Source organism: Bos indicus x Bos taurus, chromosome 4 (genome assembly GCF_003369695.1).
Source record: "Bos indicus x Bos taurus breed Angus x Brahman F1 hybrid chromosome 4, Bos_hybrid_MaternalHap_v2.0, whole genome shotgun sequence".
NCBI lineage: Eukaryota > Metazoa > Chordata > Mammalia > Artiodactyla > Bovidae > Bos > Bos indicus x Bos taurus.
This window is the reverse complement of record NC_040079.1, coordinates 94,314,023-94,336,322: the sequence shown is the minus strand read 5'-3', so window position 1 is coordinate 94,336,322 and position 22,300 is coordinate 94,314,023.

Sequence of the window (22,300 nt, the reverse complement as noted above, 5' to 3'; positions counted from 1 at the left end):
TCATGTCTCTTACAGGCAGGAAGGTTCAGTTTTATTTTATGAAGACGTATGTATGTATATGAGATAGTAAATTTATATGGTAAATGTATTCCTTTTGTATAGTAAGTTTATAGTTTTCCTGCTAAATTTTCCTTGTGATCCTAAGAGAAACCCCACGTAGCCAGGTTCTATTATTCTTTTAGTATACTTCTGACTCATGTATTCATTTAATTGTACTTTCTTTTTTCTATAAAATCCTCAAAGGGAACCTTCCTTGGAACATGGTTTTGAAATAGAACCCTTCCTGCTGAAGATTCAGAAACCTGAGGTATAGTGTTCATTTTACATCCAGTACTTACAAGCAGAGAAACAGCTGGGCAGTCATCCTTAAGTTTTCCTCTTAGTAGAGTGGGAGAGCTTTCACCTTGTTCTTGACTGGTAGTGGTTTATAGAAAAATCTTAAAACATTCTGAGGACATCGCTGTTAAATGCCTCAGAGATGTTCTGTTTTAATAGTGAGAATAGGAAAGTCAGCTACTTGAGGAGTAATGGAATGAGGTCCCAAGGTGTGTGAGCTGATCAGTGCCATTGTTTCTTCCCTACGAGTGTGACCATGTAGTTTATCTTGTAAACTAGGCCACCGTTGAGAGTAAAAGCAGGTAATAAAGGTCATTGGAATTAGGTAATTTTAGATGATATTTTGAAACATATACACGTCAGCCAAAATTGGTTTTATTGCACAGTAGATCACAAATAGTTCTATTGAAGATTTTTCTCTAAAGGAAAAATACTTAAAATGTATGTACATTATAGCAAAAATTTTAAAAATTCTTTAATAAGCATTAATCAGTTTCTTAAGTATACTTGTCTCATATACCAGGTGGTTGGTATTTTTCTGAAGGTTTTTCTGGTATTATTGGTCTTTATTTTTCAGTGTGATCTTATATTTTTTCATAACATTGCCTGCAATCAACTTTAAAGTTGCCCTTATGATTAGTATATTTAGGATTGTCATCAGCTTCAACTGCTACTTCTCTGTAGACCATACTGTTTTTAAGAAAATAACTCTTTCTGTTGTTGCTTGGTTATCTGTTAAATTGAGAAGATTTACTTCAATGGCATGTGATATTTTTAATCTTATAATTTAGTTTTGTTGAAAAATCCTAAATACCTTTTTTTAGGTTTTGTTTCAAGTCATTTCTTCACCACCATTTCATTCCATTTGGGAATAGTGTATACATTTATCTAATTAAAAGACTTTTAATCAGTCAAGATAGTCTACCCTTGTTAATTCTTTTAAGGGCAGTGATCTATATTTTTAAAAGATTAATAGGTCACATAAATCATACATTGAATTTAGAATTAGGAATATCTGTTTATTTTGTGTGTGTGCACATGCATTTGTGTGTCGGTCTCTCTGTGTTTCAGTTGTCTTTCTCTGAGGATATATAAAAAATAAACAGTACAAATATATTGACAGTCAGAAGTAGGTCTCCATTTTCCATCTTCTTAGGGCAATAATTATTATCAGCTTCTTCAGCTTTTTTCTAGAAGTATTTTCTCAATATTCAAGCATGTCCCCATTCCACTTATTATCTATCATCTTTGTATATATCTATGTATTTTTTATTTTAGAACAAATATTGCCATTCTATCAATATTTCTAATTCTCTCTTTTTCATTTAATAATACTGAATACTGTGCCATATAAGAAGAGGAAGTTTTGAAACCAGTTTCAAAGAGAAAAGAATCTACTGTGGAAAATGTTTATATGTCTTTATGTTCTAAATCCTGTAGAGGCAAATATTTATTTTAAAAATATTGATTTCTAGAAAAAAGCACCTTTACTTTAAAGGAATAGGTATCTCCAGAATTTGTTATTGAGCCATGTTAATTTATGTCAGACATTTAAAAGCATAGTGTGTTTATGAACTTCTCACGGTCAGTGTCTGCAGATTCTTGCTCTGTCAAGAGCAGTTACATTTCCCAATGCAAAACAATACCCCTTTCATTTCCATTAAGTATCTCAAGTCTCTGAACTTGGAGGCTGCTACAATTAAACACTTGATAAACACGCAGTGTTTTCACAGTACGGATATAAATGGGATTTATTCTTTAGTACTTGTCCTGTGGGCTACATAAGATTAAAATTACAAAGGTTGCTTTTGCATTACAATTCAGTCCTTCAGTTAAGGCTCTTACCTGTAACCTTTGAAGGCAACCTTTTTCCTTATCATCCATAAAAATGTTCTGCTGCTGCTGCAGCTAAGTCGCTTCAGTTGTGTCGGACTCTGTGTGACCCCATAGACGGCAGCCCACCAGGCTCCCCCGTCCCTGGGATTCTTCAGGCAAGAACACTGGAGTGGGTTGCCATTTCCTTCTCCAGTGCATGAAAGTGAACAGTGAAAGTGAAGTTGCTCAGTCATGTCTGACTCCTAGCGACCCCATGGACTGCAGCCCACCAGGCCCCTCCGTCCATGGGATTTTCCAGGCAAGAGTACTGGAGTGGGTTGCCATTGCCTTCTCCGCCTACAAAGAGACAACACATTTTTCCTCTGATGGAGGGAGATCTGAGACCTAGACTGGCCGCTTGGGTCCCCAGATCTAGTTTGGAGAGAACCTGTTTTGGAAATTGTGGATGAAGTTATAGTGGAATGTGCGGAATTGGGAGGCAGCCATGGCATGACTTCAGAGGAATCTAAGAAGAGTTTTCAAATGGATGAAGAACAGATACAGAGAGTAGGAAGAAGAAAGAGGAGTGAGTGAGTCACAGACCCAGGGAAGGAGAGAAGTAACCAATGGGTCTGGGGTGGATGGGGGCAGAGCTCTTGGATCATATTAGGAGAGCTGGCTTCATTTGAAAAACTGGAGAAAGTGCAGATATGGCCTTATTATCATGAGATTACAGGACGAAGGGTCTTAAGACAGCAAACATAATGTTTGTAATAGGATAAATAAGAGTTTCACAGCTTATGGTTTGATCTGTAAAATCTAAATTATATTTATAAGCTGCAGTGGTGAAAGCACCAAGACAAGCAATAAATTAGGTTTCTAGGGGAAGTATACATCTTTGAGTATAACTTCAAAAGGAATTAATTGAGGCGTGTTCCCTGAAAAGGATACAGCTGATCTTCCCCTTCACATAGCCAGTTCTTGGTCACGGTTCTTAGGGCTAAATATTGTACATACAGATCCACAATGAAAATTAATATTCAAAGATAAATTTCTTTAAGGCAAGTAAATTGCATATTATAGTTCTTCTAATAGGGACTGATATTTTGTGTGCTTGATGAGTAAACAAGGTACTAGCATCCTCAGGCCTGCTAAAGCTCTTCGTTCATCTTTCCTCTGTTTTGTTTCAGATAATACAAGATTTTAATTTTGTGTTACATTTGCTTATGTCCCTGGTGACTGAGATGGTAAAGAATCTGCCTGCAATGCAGGGGACCCAGGTTTGATCCCTGGAGAAGGGAATGGCTACCCACTCCAGTATTCTTGCCAGGAGAATTCCATGGACAGAGAAGCCTGGTTGGCTTCAGGCTATGGGGTCCCAAAGAGTTGAACGTGACTGAGCAACTAACACACATATCCCTTTTACAGGATTACTGAACTAAATACTGTTAATTGCTTACTTAAGGTTATTTTCTCTAATACAAGTCTCTTTTCTGAAAGAAACTTGTTAGTTCAGATATTGCCTTGGCTCTGTATGGCTATATATTTAGGAGGGGTAGACTTCACAAGTAGCCCCAAAGGGAACTCTTGGTTACTCTATTCCCGTGACTTTAAACCTTCGGCACTGTCTAGAGACATTTTTCATTGACACAACTGGAGAGGGTGCCTTTTCATACTGTTCATGGGGTTCTCAAGGCAAGAATATTGAAGAAGCAAGAGCACAAGCTGGAATTAAGATTTTGGGAGAAATATCAATAACCTCACATATGCAGATGACACCACTCTTGTGGCAGAAAGCGAAGAGGAGCTAAAGAGCTTCTTGATTAAAGTGAAAGAGGAGAGTGAAAAAGTTGACTTAAAACTCAACATTCAAAAAACAGATCATGGCATCCAGTCCCATAACTTCATGGCAAATAGATGGGAAAACAATGGAAACAGTGACAGACTTTATTTTCTTGGGCTCCAAAACCACTGCAGATGGTGACTGCAGCCATGAAATTAAAGACACTTGTTCCTTGGAAGAAAAACTATGAGTAACCTAGACAGTATATTAAAAAGCAGAGACATTACTTTGCAGACAAAAGTCCATTTAGTCAGAGCTATGGTTTTCCAGGAATCATGTATGGATGTGAGAGTTGGGCTATAAAGAAAGCTGAGCACCAAAGAATTGATACTTTTTGACTGTGTCTTGGAGAAGAATCTTGAGAGTCCCTCGGACTGAAAGGAGATCCAACCAGTCCATCCTAAAAGAAACCAGTCCTGAATATTCATTGGAAGGACTGATGCTGAAACTCCAATACTTTGGCCACCTGATGTGAAGAACTGACTCATTGGAAAAGACCCTGATGCTGGGAAAGATTGAAGGAGGGAGGAGAAGGGGACAATAGAGGATGAGATGGTTGGATGGCATCACTGACTCAATGGACATGAGTTTGAGCGAGCTCTGGGAGTTGGTGATGGACAGGGAAGCCTGGCGTGCTGCAATCCATGGGGTCTCAAAGAGTCGGACATGACTGAGCGACTGAACTGAGAGGGGTTGCTGCTGGCATCTAGTGAGTAACCGCCAAAGATGATTTGAAATACCCTGTAATGCACATGATGGCTCTCACAGCAAAGACTTATCCAGCCCCAAATGGCGAAAGTGCTGACGTTGAGAACTCCAAGTTTGTTTTAACCCAGTCATGGTGGTCCCATTCTCAACCAGCCTTGGTTTTAGCATAAACTTGTGACGGGATTCTGGCCAGAGAACTAGGAAGGGAAGTCTAGGGAAAGTTTTTTTTTTTTATTAATGATAATGAATAAATGTAAAAAAGATGTCTCCTTTTTTCACTGTATATCGTCACATTTGGATGTAATACATGGAACTGTGGCAGCCGACTTGGTATCATGAGGGTGGTTAAGGAGGACAAAGTGGCTATATCTTAAAAGAGCCTGATACTGATGGAAAGTGTGTGTGTGTGTAAACATCATCACCACCGTTTTAACCAGTTTGGAGCCATTGAAATTTAGGGCTCATTCTAGATATATATATCTTATTGTTTAAAATAGCTGAGTCAGTGTCCTGTTACTTTTAGTCAACAGCATCCTAGTTGACAAAATTATTTAGCATTTATTTGTTTTATAGGAAAACTTTTGACCATTTTTGACATTTAGTTATATTGGTTTCATTTCTTATGACGTTTCTGTTTTGTCTTATCTTTCTCATCAGAATTCTTTGTTTTGTGGTATTTTAGAGCAATGGTGTGTGGGTGATATTTACTGATCTGTGTAAATCTAAAATGTCTGTTACTCTTATGGTAATGAGAGCTTGCTTGGATGTTGAGTTATTGGTGGTTTAGTAAATTCTAGATGTAGCTGTTTAATGTTCTGCTTGTTTAGTGTACAGCATTTTCTGTTACATGTAGAGGAAAGATTTGAGGCCAGTCTGACTCTGTACTGTCTGACTTTATTTTTCTGTCCAGATACTTGTGTGAGTCTTTTGCTTGTTCTTAACATTGAAAAAAAAAAAAAGAGTATTATAAATTTCTACTCCCTAATTTTGCTGAGGACTCGATAAATTTGTTTAATGTAAACACCTAAGCCTGCACTGAGTTCCTAGAAGTGTTTTCTCTTGCTCTGTAGCTAGGTATTGCTTTTCATTCTGTTTATGTTTTTCTTTCTGGAAAACTTGTTTTGCACATACTGAATTTCAGATACTGTTACCCATGTGTCCTTGATGATTTTCATCTCTTTAGCCTCTTCCTCGGAGGCCTGAATTTCTCAAGATTGCTTTCTAACTTGTTGATTTGATTCCTGTCGTATTCAATTTATTATTTATTGCTTCTATTACAGTTAAAAAGTTAGCAGTCACACTTTTCAATTATAAACCTCCTTTCTGTTTTCAAAGTGTTCTGTGTATGACTGCAAATCTTGTTGCAGTGTATACAAGCCAAGATGCCTTTGCAGAGGTGTGTGCAGCCAGATACTAAACCCTGGGAATGACGTCACTTTCTGAAGTCAGTGTCTTGCCTGATTTATACTGTGAGTGCCTTTGGGGCCCCCCACTCTATGAAGACTCCATGTTTTATTGCACTTCCTAGAAACTCCAGCAAAGTTGAAAGTTACTCCCACCCACCATCCCGTGACTTAGCCTTATTTTTAGGCCCCACTGCAGAGCTGCTGGAGGGGGCCCTTCCCTTCTGCCCCTGAAAGCTTTGCTTTATATGTTTTAGATTATGGGCATACCAGTCCTTTCTCACTCTGATCCTGCCTGTATTACCTTAGATTCTTTGAATTTTCAGTTTGAGTAAGTATGCCTTTCTATAGTTTGTAACAGAGGTCCTCAACCTCTGAGATCTAATGCCTGATGGTCTGAGGTGGACCTGGTGTAATAATGATAGAAATAAAGTGCACAATAAATGTGGGCTCCCCAGGTGGCGCTAGTGGTAAAGAACCTGCCTGCCAGTGCAGGTAGATATAACAGATGCAGGTTCCATCCCTGAGTTGTGAAGATCCCCTGGAGGAGGGCACAGCATCCCACTCCAGTATTCTAGCCTGGAGAATCCCATGGATACAGGAGCCTGGCGGGTTATGGTCCATTGGGTCGCAAAGAGTCGGATGTGAGTGAAACGACTTAGCACGCATACACAATAAATGTAATGCATTTGAGTCATCCTAACCTTCCACGAAACTGGTCCCTGGTGTCAAAAAGACTGGGGACTGCTGGTTTACAAGGAGGTATAGTCTTTTCCCTACTCCATTCAAAGGAGAGTTTAGAAGAATGTGGACTTACTAGGTTGCCATCTTGGGCCAAAGCTACAGTTTACTGCACTTAAATTGAACCCAAGATAGATTCAGTGACTTGCCCAAGCTCATGGTGACAGAGCCTGGTTTCAAACTTTGATCTCTTGAATATAGATTATGTGTTTTTCCCACTCGGGGAGGCGTCATACACGGAGGTGAAGAGTGGAAGTCCTACCGAAGGAGAGGCTGGTTCTAACAGCTTGAAACAGGGATCTCATGAGGAGGCAGAATGGGAAACTGGTTCTCCAGTGCTAACGGAGGGAAAGCAAGAACTTGAGAGGGGAATCTTCTTTTTTTGATTTTTAATCATGTATTTTACAATGTGCCCTCTAACCTTGTCACATTTCCTTAACAGTTGTCATGGTTGAGTATATTACTTAGAGGAGTCACTTAAGGATCAGTGATCATGGACCCTTTGTCCTCTCCTGAACAGCCTCTAGTTGCCCTTATACTCTAGAGACCTGGTGTCTGAGTTCACGTACTTGATTAGTAGCCAAATGAATTATTAATGTAAATAGAAATAATGTTCATCTTACAGAGTTATGAAAATTAGAGAAAACATGAAAAGGGACAGAAAAATAGATAGTATCTTTCCAAACATGTGTCTATCGGACTTTCTTATAGTTACTGGAAATAAGACAGTATAGAGAGTTGCTTTCTTTTTCTTATTTTTAAAAATTTATTTCAATTTGGAATATAATTGCTTTACAATGTTTAGTTTTTTTTTTTTTTTTGCTATACGACAGTGTGAATCTATAAGCTATCTGTGTACATAGATGCCCTTCCTCTTGAGCTTCCCTCTCACCCCCACAGTCTCACCCGCCTAGGTCATCACAGAGCCGCGAGCTGAGCACCCTGTGCTGTGCAGCAGCTTCCTACTAGCTGTCTGTTTTATCCATGGCAATGTATAATGTCAATGAGAGTTGCTTTTTTTTTTGGAAGAAAAAATAAATGTTTTAAAATGATGTTTGATGACTTCCCCATTAGTATTAGTTCCATTATTATTATAACTATATTCGCATGAGCCCACTAAGCCCAGTAACGAAGACAGTGCTTTATCAGTAGGATGAACTGATGTCATGTTTTAGGTATTTTCCAAAAATGTACACTTTTATAAAAGGGAGGCGTCCCTCAAGAAATGGCCCATTTTGAGGATGTGTGATTCTTACAGTTTCACATACAATTGTACTTTCATTTTAAACAAGTTTAACCCTTACTCATGTTTTTCATGGCCCCACAAGATGATTCTAGCAAAATCCATCTGTGGAGAAGGTAAGGTTGTAATCTGAAGAGCCCTGTGAATTGGGAAGCTTGGGCTGAGCTGAAGGTACTCTCTGATTCTGACGTTAGGTGTCACTACAATCAAAGAAAAACAGAGCATGCAAATGAGCAGTGAAGTGGACCTTGAACCTGCAGGAAGAAAAAGTACAAATTTCAATTGTGGTAGGAAGTACCTGGACAAGAACCTACATGTCTACATTGCCTTGGTGAAAAAGAACATCTTGATACATGTATGGCAACAGCATCCATTTTCCTAAATGTTGATTAGAAACAACAAATAACTACTTGTCATATCTTGCTTTTTTCCCCCTAAAAATGCTAAAACTGAGAGGGGCCTCCAAGGGTTTTTAAAGTGAAATGACCCCAAAAGGTTACAAATGAGGTTTTCACAGACTAGTTCATGGAGAGTTTAGCTCTGATGAACTTAAGCTTAAACTTTAAATATTTTTAAAATTATAGAATTTACCAGATGTTTCCCTAGTCATTTGTTTCATAAAAATGTGAAGAATCAACAGATTCAGTGAGTTTAAATTAGAAATTTATTTCATGCTTGGAAAGAAGTGGTTATTTTGTTTCTTCCACATTACTGACATTTGGGTGTTAAGTGTAGTTACCAGGTGTGTTCATACGTGTTTATTTAAACAAAATATATGCAAACAGTTGGAGAGCATGGTGCCCACCTCGTTTGCTTTTATTCTTAGAGCGCATAGTGAGCTGTCCATCCTCCCAAAAGATGGGTTAAATGTATTTTTCCATGTATATGAATTGGCACACACTGTTGGAATAGATTCAGAGTATTTAGCAATTGATACACCACAGGCACTGACAAATCTAATGTGTGTGTATATATATACATATATATACACAAATATACAAATATAATGTGTATATATATATACATACACTCAAAGCTGATACTCAACTAGTAGGTACTCATACAGTCACTTCAGTTGTTAAATTGTTGAAACACCTCTTCCCTTAGCTGATAAACAGGCGCTGTTTCCATTGGTCACTATCAAGTCCCCTCCCACACACATATGCATTAATAACTTGGCTTATCAAGGGCCCATAAGATCTCTGGGTTAGACTCACAATACAAGTATCAAAGTTAAGTCTCATTTCTCTTTTGGTAGAGGTCCCTAGCCTTGCATAGGAATGGCGTTAGCATTGGTCAGGTTGCAATTGGGGAAAAACTGAAAGACACAGGAAGAAGCTTAGTCTATACATTTCTACAACATCATCCTTTCCCAAGTTGTGATCAAGGCCTTGATTCATCTTCTGTCATGATTCTGAAGGGCATCATGATTAAAATCTGACATAACCATACTACCTTGATGTTCGCAGGGAGTATGCTAATATTGGGGACAGGTGCGGGATTCCGTCAGTATAATATTGGTAACATGTTCATTTGTCCTAAAATGTCTTCAACACTGATCTCTTTTCTTTGTTCCACTTGGTAACTAATATGCTAGCTTGTATCATATACAAACTGTTGCATTTATATTGGATGGACAGGAAAGACGTCTGAATTTGTACAGCCTTGGTGGGCAGGCAGAAGTCATGGTGAAGGTGTTTCTGCCTCATTTGCAGTGGTGAGTTTATGAGTCCACAGTAATTGTCCAATTGTTGGACAATTGGACAATCAATTTGAAAACTGATACTTTTGCTTCTTTTGATTGTCCTTATTGGAAAAGAAATGAATGTATGACATAGACCAGTGATTTTAGTATTTAGTATTTTAGTTCTTCTGGCACCTGTATCATTATCTTGATGATTCACACGCAAAGTTACAGCTAAAATAGCCAGTTTCCATTAATCTTTATATTAGCATGACTTAAAACATAATTTTCCATAAAAGGGAGAAGTGACTTATCTCCATATGTCTCACACTGTCTCTGCCAACCTGTTTCAACATTTATGTTCACTGCCAAAATATGGATGTGTCATACAATTTAAAAAGTATGAACCTCAACTGTGACACCATGACTCTTAGAGTTAATGATTATCATGGTGTTTGGGGACCTTGTCTCCCCCACGTGCACACCTTTTGATATCACAATAAGTGTATTTTTTTCTCTTTATGTGAAATTACTTTTAATTCCACCATTTAGCATTCTTTACCCACTTTCACTTAAGTGTTTTTCTCTAAATCAGAACATTTCCATCTGCCCAGAAAATTCCCTTATGCCCTTTTACAGCTGATATCCCACCACCAGTCCTAGGCAACTACTAATCAGCTTTCTGTCACTATAGGTTAGGTTCTTTTGCTAACCACCATGGTTCTGAGATTCATCCATGTTTTTGAGTACATCAGCAAATCACTCCTTGTTATTGCTGAATATTATTCCATCATATAGAATACCTCGGTGTGTTTACCTGCTCATCTGTTGCTGAACTTTTGGGTTGTTTCTAGTTTCGGGTTATTGTGAATAAAGCTGCTATGACTATCCAGTATTGGGCTTGGTATGGATATGTTTTTGTTTCTCTTGGACAGATATCTGCAAGTGGAATTGCAGAGTTATATGGATAAGAGTATGTTTAACTTAGTAAGAAACTACCAAACTGTTTTTACAAAATTGTTGAACTAGTTTGCATACTCTTGTCAACATTTGTGGATCTTTAACTTTATATGTTCCACGGATATTTAATGATGTCTCACTGTATTTCTACTTTTCATTTTTCTAATAATTATGTTAAACATCTTTTCCTGTACTTTTTTGATTGTGTGTCTTTTTTGGTGAAAAGTCTATTAAAATATTTTCTCCATTAAAAAAATTAGGTTCTTAATATTGAGTTGTAAAGAGTAGTTTTATGTTCTGGATATAGCTTCTTTATCAGAGGAAGTACTGTTTCCAGTGGGTAGATGCATTTTCAGTTTCCTATGTCATACTTAGAACCAGTTTTAATTTTTGTATATTCTAATCTATTATTTAAATTTTTCTGTTTTCTATATTTTTTCTAAGAAATCTTTTGTCCACTTCATTATTGCAATTTTTTTCTGTATTCTAGAAATTATGTAGGTTTGACTTTTATGTTTAGGTCCATAACCGATTGTGAGTTGGTTTTTGAGTTGGTGTGAGGGACGTGTGGAGGTTTCTGTTCTTCACATAGTTGGTGCAGGATCATTGTTGAAGACTAATCTTTCTCTGTTGAATTTGGCATGTTTGTCACAGATGGATTGAACATATAGACGCGGGTGCGTCTTTGGATGCTGCGTTCTGCTCCGCTGGTCTGTATGTTTATACTCTTGATTGCAGTACCTATACAGGAAGTCTTGGAATCAGGCACTGTAAATCTTATTTCTTTTCAAAGTTGTTTTGGCCTTTCTAGAAACTACCTCTCCATATAAACACCAGGTTGTCAATTTCATACATACGAAAAACAAAGCAAAGCAAAACTTCAAATCAAAACAAACCTGTGGGGATTTGATTGAGAATGCCTTGAATCTGTGCGTCAATTTGGGAAGGATTTGCATTTAAAAAAAGTGAATCTTCTAATCTAGAAACATTGTTCATCTCTATCCTCAATTCTTCCTTCATTTCTCTGAGTGATTGTTATTGATGCATATTATTCCATCATATAAAATACCTCGATGAGTTTACCTGCTCATGTTTCAGGTTTCAGTATACAGATCTTGTATGTATTTTGTTACACATATAAAATATATCATATTTGTGGGAGACATTGAAAAAAATTTTTAAAAATCAGTTCACTTTCCAATTACTTGTTGTTAGAATATGGAAATACAGTTGATTTTGGATATTGGCTTTATAACCTTGTGACCTTGCCAAATTCACTTAATAATTTTAGTAGCTTTTTGGTAGATAATTCAATTATCCACATAAATATTTGATTTATGAAAAAACAGATTTACTTATTCCTTTTCAATTTATTTCCTTTTAGTTTTTATTGTGTTTGCATGGTTGTAGTGAAGGCAGATATGTTTATCTTGCTCTTTATCTAAGGTAGAACATAGTGTCTTTCATAATTAAAATGTTAGCCATACATTTTTTATAGATGGCTTTTTATCAGATTAAGAAACTACTCTTTTATTACTAGTTCCCTGAGAACTTTTTTACATAAGGAATGAGTGTTGAAATTTTTCACATACCTTTTTCTGCATCTATTGAGATGATCGTTAAGTGTTTTGTTTTTTCTTCTATTAAATATGTGACACTGAATTTCAAATGGTAAACCAACCTTGCATTCTTAGTATGAACTCCACTTGGTCATGATATATTATTTTTATATATTGTTGGATTCAATTTGTTAATATATTTTAAAGAATTTTTGCATCACTTATAAGATGTAATGATTAGTAATTTTGTGTTCCTTTTAGTATTGGTGTAGAGTAAAACATAGAAAAGAATCAACATATTCCCTTCTCTATTTTTTTTTGGAAAAAATTTGCAAACAACTGGTATTGTTTTTCTATTTTAAATATTTGGTAGGACTCACCATAAATCCTCCTGAACCTGGAACTTTGAAATGGAAAGTTTTAAGAATGTTTCAGGGTTTTATTTTGAAGTAATTATATATTTATGGGAAATTGCAAAGAAAGTACAGAGAGTTTCTGTGTAGGCTTCATCCCATTTTGCGTAGTAGTCACATCTTCTTTCTTACTTACTTTGTACAGTGTCAATACCAGGAAACTGACATGGCTTATAAAGTGTGCAGTATAGTACTGTGTGCTTTTATCATGCGTGTATATCTGTGTAATTACTACTGCAGTCAAGACACAGAAATATCCCATCAGAAAAATCTCCCTTGTGCTGCCCTTTTGTAGTCACAGAGGGCTCTCCTTGTCTGTATCCAGTCATTAATCTCCTTTTATAGCCCTTTATTCTCCCCTCCCTACTTATATTAATTTAATAATTATCTTATAAGTAAATTGAGAATTACCGCAAGGAGTTTTGTAATGTTTGTTTTAACCTTCAGATGTAACTTAGAAAACTCAATTTAAAAGAAAAGTCGATTGAATTTAGCTGTATTCTTACTCTTGCTGTTGTTTTCTCTTCCTTCCTGATGTTCTAATATTCCTTTTTTTCTTTTAAATCATTTTTATTCTGTTTGAAAAACTTCCTTTCGCCATTCTTTTAAGGTCAGTCCACCAGCAACAAATTCTCTTACTTTGCTTTTATCTGAGGTAGTCTTGATTTCTCCTTAATTGTTGAAGGGTATGTCACTGGATACAGGATTCTGGACTAATAGTTTTCTTTTCTACCTTGAAAGATGTCCATTTCCTTCTGACTTCCATGGTTTCTGATAATAAGTCTGCTGTCATTTCAGTTTTTTTAACCTTTATGTAATGTTTTTCTCCTTTCAAGGTTTTTTTCTTTGTATTTAGTTTATTTATCTGTTGACTGCTCTGGGTCTTCGTTGCCCTGTGCAGCTCTCTCTAGTTTCAGCGAGTGGGGGCTACTCTAAGTTGTGGTGCGGGGGCTTCTCATTGCAGTGGTTTCCCCTGTTATATAGCAAGGGCTCTAGAGCACGTAGGCTTTAGTGGTTGTGCTGCATGGGCTTAATTGTCCCTCAGTACTTGTGATCTTCCCTGACCAGGGCTCAAACCTATGTCCTCTGAATTGACAGGTGGATTCTTTTCTTTTGCTTGATATATATTTATTGACTGAGTGAATTCATGAATTGTCATCATATAACTAATAATGAGTATTACCATTATTATCAACATATCATTGATATTAGCAGAATTCACAGAACTCTTTTGTATTATATTCTTCAAGATGAACAGAGGATAAAATTAAAACACAATTTTGTAAAAGCAGTTTTATGGAAGTCAAAATAATGTGGCATGAGAATGTAGCTTTCGGCAGTCAAGATATGAATTTCAAAACACCTAAAGGAATCAATAAACTGCATGTTTTTGGACAACCCTTCTTAAATAAGGATTTATGATGAAGCTACAAGTTGGGGTTGTATTTCCTGAAAGTGGTTGCAAACAGCCCCTCTATGTTCTTGTGAAGGATATAGCAATATGGTTTGTTTCAACTAAGCTGAGTTAGGGATTAGAACAAGGAGTCTAAAAATGAGGTATTCCTGAAAATAAGTTTTGATACTTGCAGAGACAGGCCAAGAGATAAACCCCATCCAGAGCCAAGATTTTTCTCTGAAAGAGATTAGGTGCCCATGTAAACATAAAGACATTTATGTGCTACAGTCCATGGAGTTGAAAAAAGTTGGACACAACTGAGTGACTGAACAGAAATATGATGTTGGCCCCAAATGTATAGATTAATAGCCCTAAAAGACTTCACCTGGAAAAAATTTAAAGCAGGATACCCATATGTTCATCTGAGCCATATGACATCTTAGTAAGACTCCCAGAAAGTGAGAGAACCTTTCAGTATATTCTAATCACAAAATGTACACTTAAATAAGCAAATGAGTTACCTGGCTAGATAGAGATGTTTTCCATAAGGAATTTAAATGTGGAGAGATGTTTATGTATTTAAAAACATTAATTTGATAAATAATGCTCTGTAGCAGTTCTTCCTGAAACTATTATATAACAGAATCAGTTGTCAGTTAAAGTCAGTCATGGTTGTTGATAATAAAACTATATGTTGAGCATCCAGGAGATTATCTTTTTCTAGTGCTTGGATTTGGGGATGTCATTTCACCAATCTCAACTTGAATGGGTCCTTTTTTTTTTTTCTTTTTTGAAGTGAGAGGAACAATAAAACCTCTCTGTTTTACTCCTGCCAAATATGATTTTCATAAAAGCCTGTGCCCACCAACCTGACTCTCAGGTCCAAATAATTCCCAATAGCACACAGTGGGAAGTGACGTGTGTCTATGGTGGATGCTGTACCATGCCCCTGCTAAGTCACTTCAGTCGTGTCCGACTCTGTGCGACCCCATAGACAGCAGCCCACCAGGCTCCCCCGTCCCTGGGATTCTCTAGGCAAGAACACTGGAGTGGGTAGCCATTTCCTTCTCCAATGCATGAAAGTGAAAAGTGAAAGTGAAGTCGCTCAGTCGTGTCCGACTCTTCGAGACCCCATGGACTGCAGCCTACCAGGCTCCTCTGCCCATGGGATTTTCCAGGCAAGAGTACTGGAGTGGGGTGCCATTGCCTTCTCCGACCATGCCCCTAGATCCTCTTAAAGGCTGAAGGATTTATGCCCCTCTTCTCCTGGAAGTGCTGCCCATGTTCCTGCCTCAACTGTCAGCCTCTTTGGGAATCACTGAGGCAATGTGTGCCTGGCCCAAGTGTGCAGTGACCCCCGGGCTCCCCCTGCTGTGCTCTCTGCCTGTCCAAATCCAGCCGGCCCATCAGGGCCCTGCTCAGATACCACCCTCTTCCAGAGGGCTCTCCAGATTCTTTCCTTTTCTGAATGACCATGTTCCCACCTCAGGAGGAGTTGCTGGATTAAATAAAGGACACCCAGTTAAATTTGAATGTCAGATCAACAGGAAATAATTTTTCATAAAGGTGTGCCCCAAATATTAAATAGGATACACTTATACTAAACAAAAGAATCCTTGTTGATCTGAAGTTCAAATTCAACTGCGTGTTGCTGGTGTTTTTATTTGCCAAATTTAGCATCCTTGTTGGAGAAGGAAATGGCAACCCACTCCAGTGTTCTTGCCTAGAGAATCCCAGGGACGGGGGAGCCTGGTGGGCTGCTGTCTATGGGGTCAATAGACTCAGACACGACTGAAGCAACTTAGCAGCAGCATCCTTGAGGGGCTTCCTTTATGGCTTAGCTGGTAAAGAATCCTCCTGCAATGTGTGAGACTTGGGTTTGATCCCTGGGTTGGAAAGATACCCTGGAGAAGGCAGAGGCTACCCACTCCAGTATTCTGGCCTGGAGAATTCCATGGACTGTATAGTCCATGAGGTCACAAAGAGTTGAACATGACTGAGCAACTTTCACTTGCTTGCTTGCTAGCATCCTTATTCCCTGGCAACCAGAATCACATAACTGTTCTACACAGAGGATTAAAGGCCCAGCCTCCTTACTCCAGCACGGGACAGAGGGGTCACCCCAGTTTCAGAGCTTCCTTTGGGAACAGCTGATGTTTTCCATTGAAGCTGTATGGGAAAACTGGCAGGTGGATTTTAACCACTGGACCACCAGGGAAGTCCCTGTATAGAACTTTGATTACAGTATGTCTTGGGATGGATTTCTCTTGGTCTGCTATGTTTGTGGTTCACTCAATGTTATCTTGAATCTATGTCTTGACCCCTTTTGAAAAATTTCAGCCATTGTTTCTTTGAAAACTTTTCAACCTCACTCTCTTTGCCCTCTTCTTCCAAGACTACAGTGACATGAATATTAGATCTTTTGTTATGGTCTCAGCAATCTCTTAAGCTCTGCTCATTTTTCTTTCCCCAGTTCATTTTCTCTTGGTATTTCAGATTAAGTAGTTACTTTTAGTCTGTCAGCAAGTTGACTGATTCTTTCCTCTTTCTCTCCAGTTTGCTTTACTAGGCTCTCCAGTTAGTTCTTACTTGCACTACTGTAATTTTCAACTGTAGCATTTGGGTTTGGTTTTCTCTGTTCCATTTGTCTATCGAGGCTTTCTCTTTCTTTGCTAGGTAGTTCTACTTTTTCCACTGGTTTTCTCATGCTATTGCAGTTTGAATAATTTTCAGTGCTTCAACATCATTCTCAGATAATTCTAACATCTGTCATCTCAGTGATGTCTTTGGATTGTTTCAATTCAGGTTGATATTTCCCTGTTTCTGAAACACGGAGGTATTTGGTATTTGAGAGCCTTCACCATATTCAATTTTCTGCTCTAGCTGTTTTTCTCTGACTCCATTCCAAAAGGGGGCAGGAGTTCAGGAATAATGCCCCTTATTTCCAGGGAAAGATGGAAATCCAGTTTCTCCAGTTGACAACTGAGTTGAGAGGACCAGCTCTCCGTAAGGCCTCCACTAACAGCATCTTGCCTGGGAAGAGCGGGAGGTCTTTGTTACGCCTCTGCCTGTGGTTTTCAGTTATGCCCCAGGGGAGATGGGCTCATCATCACTGGGTGACAGTGAATGTCCTAACTGTAGGCCTTTGATGCTAACCCCACGGGGAGTGGGAGGAGTAGTTCATTACCACCTGGTGGGTGTGGAGGTCCACACTCCCTGTGTGATATCCACCAACACTGTAGGAATGAGCCTCATTCTCGCTTCATGGATATCAGAATCCAGGTCCCTACTTGGCTTTCTCTAACATCACTCTGATAGGTGAGGTGAGGTACCTTTTCCCCATCTGGCATGGTTTAATTCCTCACTCAGCTTTTGTTGGTAGGAGTAGTTTTTTTTTTTTTTTTTCTTTTTTCCTTTTTTTCTGTGATGTTTGGCTGGAGTAAAATGGATATTTTCCCCCTATCCAGGTTTCCCCTCTACTGCTTTTGGCTAGAGTGAACTGTCTTTTGTTGAGACTCTTTTTGCTTTATACCTTTTGATATTTTTTGCTTGCCAGCTTCTTGGGCACTAAGTCTGCGATACAAGAGGCAAAGAGACAATCCGAAAAACGTATTACCATGTCATTTCTCAGGGCCTGAGTTCATTAGCTTATCTGTTACAATATGCACAGTTTTTAGTTGTGCCTAGTGGAAATAATGGAAAAGAGTATTTCTACTCCATGTTTCCAAAAGTGGAATGTAAATTTTTTAATTACAAAATCAGTTTTGTTTAATTGGTGTAATGTTGTTCAGGTTTTCTATCTTTTGAGTCAGTCATTGTAATTTGTGTATTTCAAGGAATGTGACCATATAATTTACATCAATTTTATTGATATATGATTTTTGGAATTGTTATTGTTGTTCAGTCACTCAGTCATGTCCCACACTTTGTGACCCCATGGACTGCAGCACACCAGGCTTCCCTGTCCCTTCACCATCTCCTGGAGCTTGCTCAAACTCATGTCCATTGAGTCAGTGATGCCCTCCAACCATCTCATCATCTGTCGTCCCCTTCTTTTCCTGCCTTCAATCTTTCCCAGCATCAGGGTCTTTTCCATTGAGTCAGCTCTTCACATTAGGTGGCCAAAGTATTGGAGTTTCAGCTTCAGCATCAGTCTTTCCAATGATATTCAGGGTTGATTTCCTTTAGGATGGACAGGTTGTATCTCTTTGCTGTCCAAGAGAATCTCAAGAGTCTTTTCCAGCACAGTTCAAAGGCATCAATTCTTCGGTGCTCAGCCTTTCTTACTGTCCAGCTCTTCTATCTGTACATGACTACTGGAAAAATCACAGCTTTGAATTTAGACCTTTGGAGGCAAAGTAATGTCTTTCAGTACGCTGTCTAGGTTGGTCATTCCTTTCTTCCAAGGAGCAAGTGTCTTAATTTCATAGCTGCAGCGACCACCCATAGTGATTTTGAAGCCCAAGAAAATAAAGTCTTTCACTGTTTTCATTGTTTCTCCATCTATTTGCCATGAAGTGATGGGACCGGAAGCCATGATCTTCATTTTTTTGAATATTGGATTTTAAGCCAGTTTTTTCACACTCCTCTTTCACAATCATCAAGAGGCTCTTTAATTCCTCTTTGCTCTCTGTTGTAAGGGTGGTGTTACTGCATATCTGAGGTTATTAATATTTCTCCTGGCAGTTTTGATTCTAAATTGTGCTTCATCTAGCCCAGCGTTTCTCATGATGTACTCTGCATATAAGTTAAATAAGCAGGATGACAATATACAGCCTTGTTGTACTCCTTTCTCAATTTGGAACCAGTCCGTTGTTCCATGTCCGGTTCTAACTGTTGCTTCTTGACCTGCATACAGATTTCTCAGGAGGCAGGTAAGGCGGTCTGGTATTCCTACCTCTTGGAGAATTTTCCACAGTTTGCTGTGATCCACAAAGTCAAAGGCTTTAGTGTAGTCAATGAAACAGAAGTAGATATTTTTCTAGAATTCTCTAGCTTTTTCTGTGATCCAGAGGATATCGGCAATTTGATTTCTGGTTCCTCTGCCTTTTCTAAATCCATCTTGTACATCTGGAAGTTCTCGGGTCCCATACTCTTGAAGCCTAGCTTGAAGGATTTTGAGCATTACTTTGCTAGCATGTGAAAGTGAAAGTGAAGTCACTCAGCTGTGTACAACTCTTTGTGACCCCAGGGACTGTAGCCTACCAGGCTCCTCCATCCATGGAATTTTCCAGGCAAGAGTACTGGAGTGGGTTGCCATTTCCTTCTCCAGGGGATCTTCCCGACCCAGGGATCGAAGCTGGGTCTCCCTCGTTGCAGGCAGATGATTTACCGCTTTACTGTCTGAGCCACCAGGGAAGGTAGCATGTGAATTGAGTGCAATTGTGCGGTAGTTTGAGCATTCTTTGGCATTGCCTTTCTTTGGGATTGGAATGAAAACTGACCTTTTCCAGTCTTATGGCCACTGCTGAGTTTTCCAAATTTGCTGGCATATGGAGTGCAGCACTTTCACAGCATCATCTTTGAAGATTTTAAATAGCTCAGCTGGAATTCCATCACATTTGCTAGCCTTGTTTGTAGTGATGCTTCTAAGGCCCACTTGACTCCACGCTCCAGGATGTCTGGCTCTAGGTGAGTGATCACATCATCGTGATTAACTGGGTCATGAAGATCTTTTTTTTTTTTAATATAAATTTATTTTAATTCGAGGTTAATTACTTTACAACATTGTATTGGTTTTGCCATACATCAACATGAATCTGCCATGGGTATACACGTGTTCCCCATCCTGAACCCCCCTCCCACCTCCCTCCCCATACCATCCTTCTGGGTCATCCCAGCGCACCAGCCCCAAGCATCCTGTATCATGCATCGAACCTGGACTGGCCGATTTGTTTCATATATGGTATTATACATGTTTCAATGCCATTCTCCCAAATCATCCCACCCTCGCCCTCTCACACAGAGTCCAAAAGACTTCTATACATCTGTGTCTCTTTTGCTGTCTCGCATACAGGGTTAGGTCTTTTTGTATACTTCTTCTATGTATTCTTGCCACCTTTTAATATCTTCTGCTTCTGTTAGGTCCATACCATTTCTTTCCCTTATCATGCCCATCTTTGGGTGAAATGTTTCCTTCATATCTCTAATTTTCTTGAAGAGATCTCTAGTCTTTCCCATTCTATGGTTTTCCTCTGTTTGCATTGATCACTAAGGAAGGCTTTCTTATCTCTCCTTGCTATTCTTTGAAACTCTGAATTCAGATGGATATATCTTTCCTTTTCTCCTTTGCCTTTCATGTCTTGTCTTTTCTCAGCTGTTTGTAAGGCCTCCTCAGACAACCATTTTGCCTTTTTGCCTTCATAATATTTCTTCCTTATGCCTAACAGCTCTGTAATATATATATAGCACATCTTCTTTATTCATTCATCTGTTGATAGACACTTAGGTTGCTTCCATACCTTTGCAGTTTTAAGTAATGCTGCTATGAACATTGGGGGTGCATGTATTCTTTTGAATGAGTGTTTTTGGAAATATACCCAGGAGTGGAATTGCTCGGTCATATGGTAGTTCTGTTTTTTGTTTTTGGATCCCATACTGTTTTCCACAGTGGCTGCATGAATTTACATTCCCAGCAGCAGTGTATGAGAATTCCCTTTTCTCTGCCTCCTCACCAGCGTTTGTTATTTGTGCTCCTTTTGATGATCGCCATTCTGACAGATATGGGGCAATATCTTGTGGCTTTGATTTACATTGCTGTGAAGACTAATGATGTTGAGTATCGTTTCATGTGCCCCTTGGCTATTTGTGTATCTGCTTTGGAGAAATGTCTATTTATTAATATGTCTTCTGCCTATTTTTAAATTGAGTTGTTTAGTTTTTTGATGTTTTTGTATGAGCTATTTATATAGTTTGGATATTAACCACTTATTGGTCATGTCATTTGCAAATATTTTCTCCCATTTATGGGTTGTGTTTCGTTTTGTTTATTTTCTTTGCTATACAAATGTTTTTAAATTTAATTAAGTCTCATTTAGTTTTCCTTTTATTTCCTTTGCTTTAGGAGACAGATTAAAAAAAAAAATGCTGTGATTTTTGTCCAAGAAGTTTCTGGCTATGTTTTCTTCTAGGGGTTTTATAGCATCCAGTCTGACATTCAGGCCTTTAATCCATTTTGAGTTTATTTTTGTGTATGATGCTAGAGAAGTTCTAATTTAATTCTTTTACATGTAGTTGTCCAGCTTCCCCAGCCCCACTTGTTGAATGAAGATCCTGTATTTCCTCCAGTATATATTCTTTCTTCTTTTGTTATAGATTAATCGTGGGTTTATTTCTGGGCTCTCTATTCTGTCCCATTGATCCGTGTGTATGTTTTCGTACCAGAACCGTATTGCTTTGATTACTGCGGCTTTGTTGTATGAAGTCAGGAATTATGGTTCTTTCACCTCTCTTCTTCTTTGTCAAGGTTGTTTTGGCTACTTGGAGTCTTCCGTGTTTCCTACAAATTTTAAGATTGTTTTAATGCTGGGTTTTAAAATTTTTATTTATTTGTAATTGAAGGATAATTGCTTTATAATATTGTGTTGAGCTGCATGTATATTTTGGAAAATTGATCCTTCGCCAGTTGTTTCATTTGCTATTATTTTCTCCCATGCTGAGGGTTGTCTTTCCACCTTGTTTATAGTTTCCTTTGCTGTGCAAAAGCTTTTAAGTTTAACTAGGTCCCACTTTTATATTTTTGCTTATATTTCCATTACTCTAGGTCATAGAGGATCTTGGTGTGATTTATGTTGTAGAGAGTTATGCCAATGTTTTCCTCTAAGGGTTTTATAGTGTCTCATCTTATATTTAGGTCTTTAATCCGTTTTAAGTTTATCTTTGTGTGTGGTATAAGGGAGTGTTCTCTAATTTCATTCTTTCACATGTAGCTGTCCAGTTACCCTTAGTATTTTGATATATATTGTATTAATCTATCATATCTCTTGATAGATTTCTCCAAGTTTACAGATGCGAGGCCGTGGAAAACTAAGATTTATTGTTAAACTGGCAAAACCCCAAAACCTAGTCTTTCTTCCTTTTCCCTTGTCTTTTGTCTCTAATCATCTCTCTAGGGCAGCAGAGACTCTCTTCTGCTGTGTGTATCTGACCGTATACTCAGCTTCTAGATTAGTGATGGTAAATACACTGCATGAGTGCCAC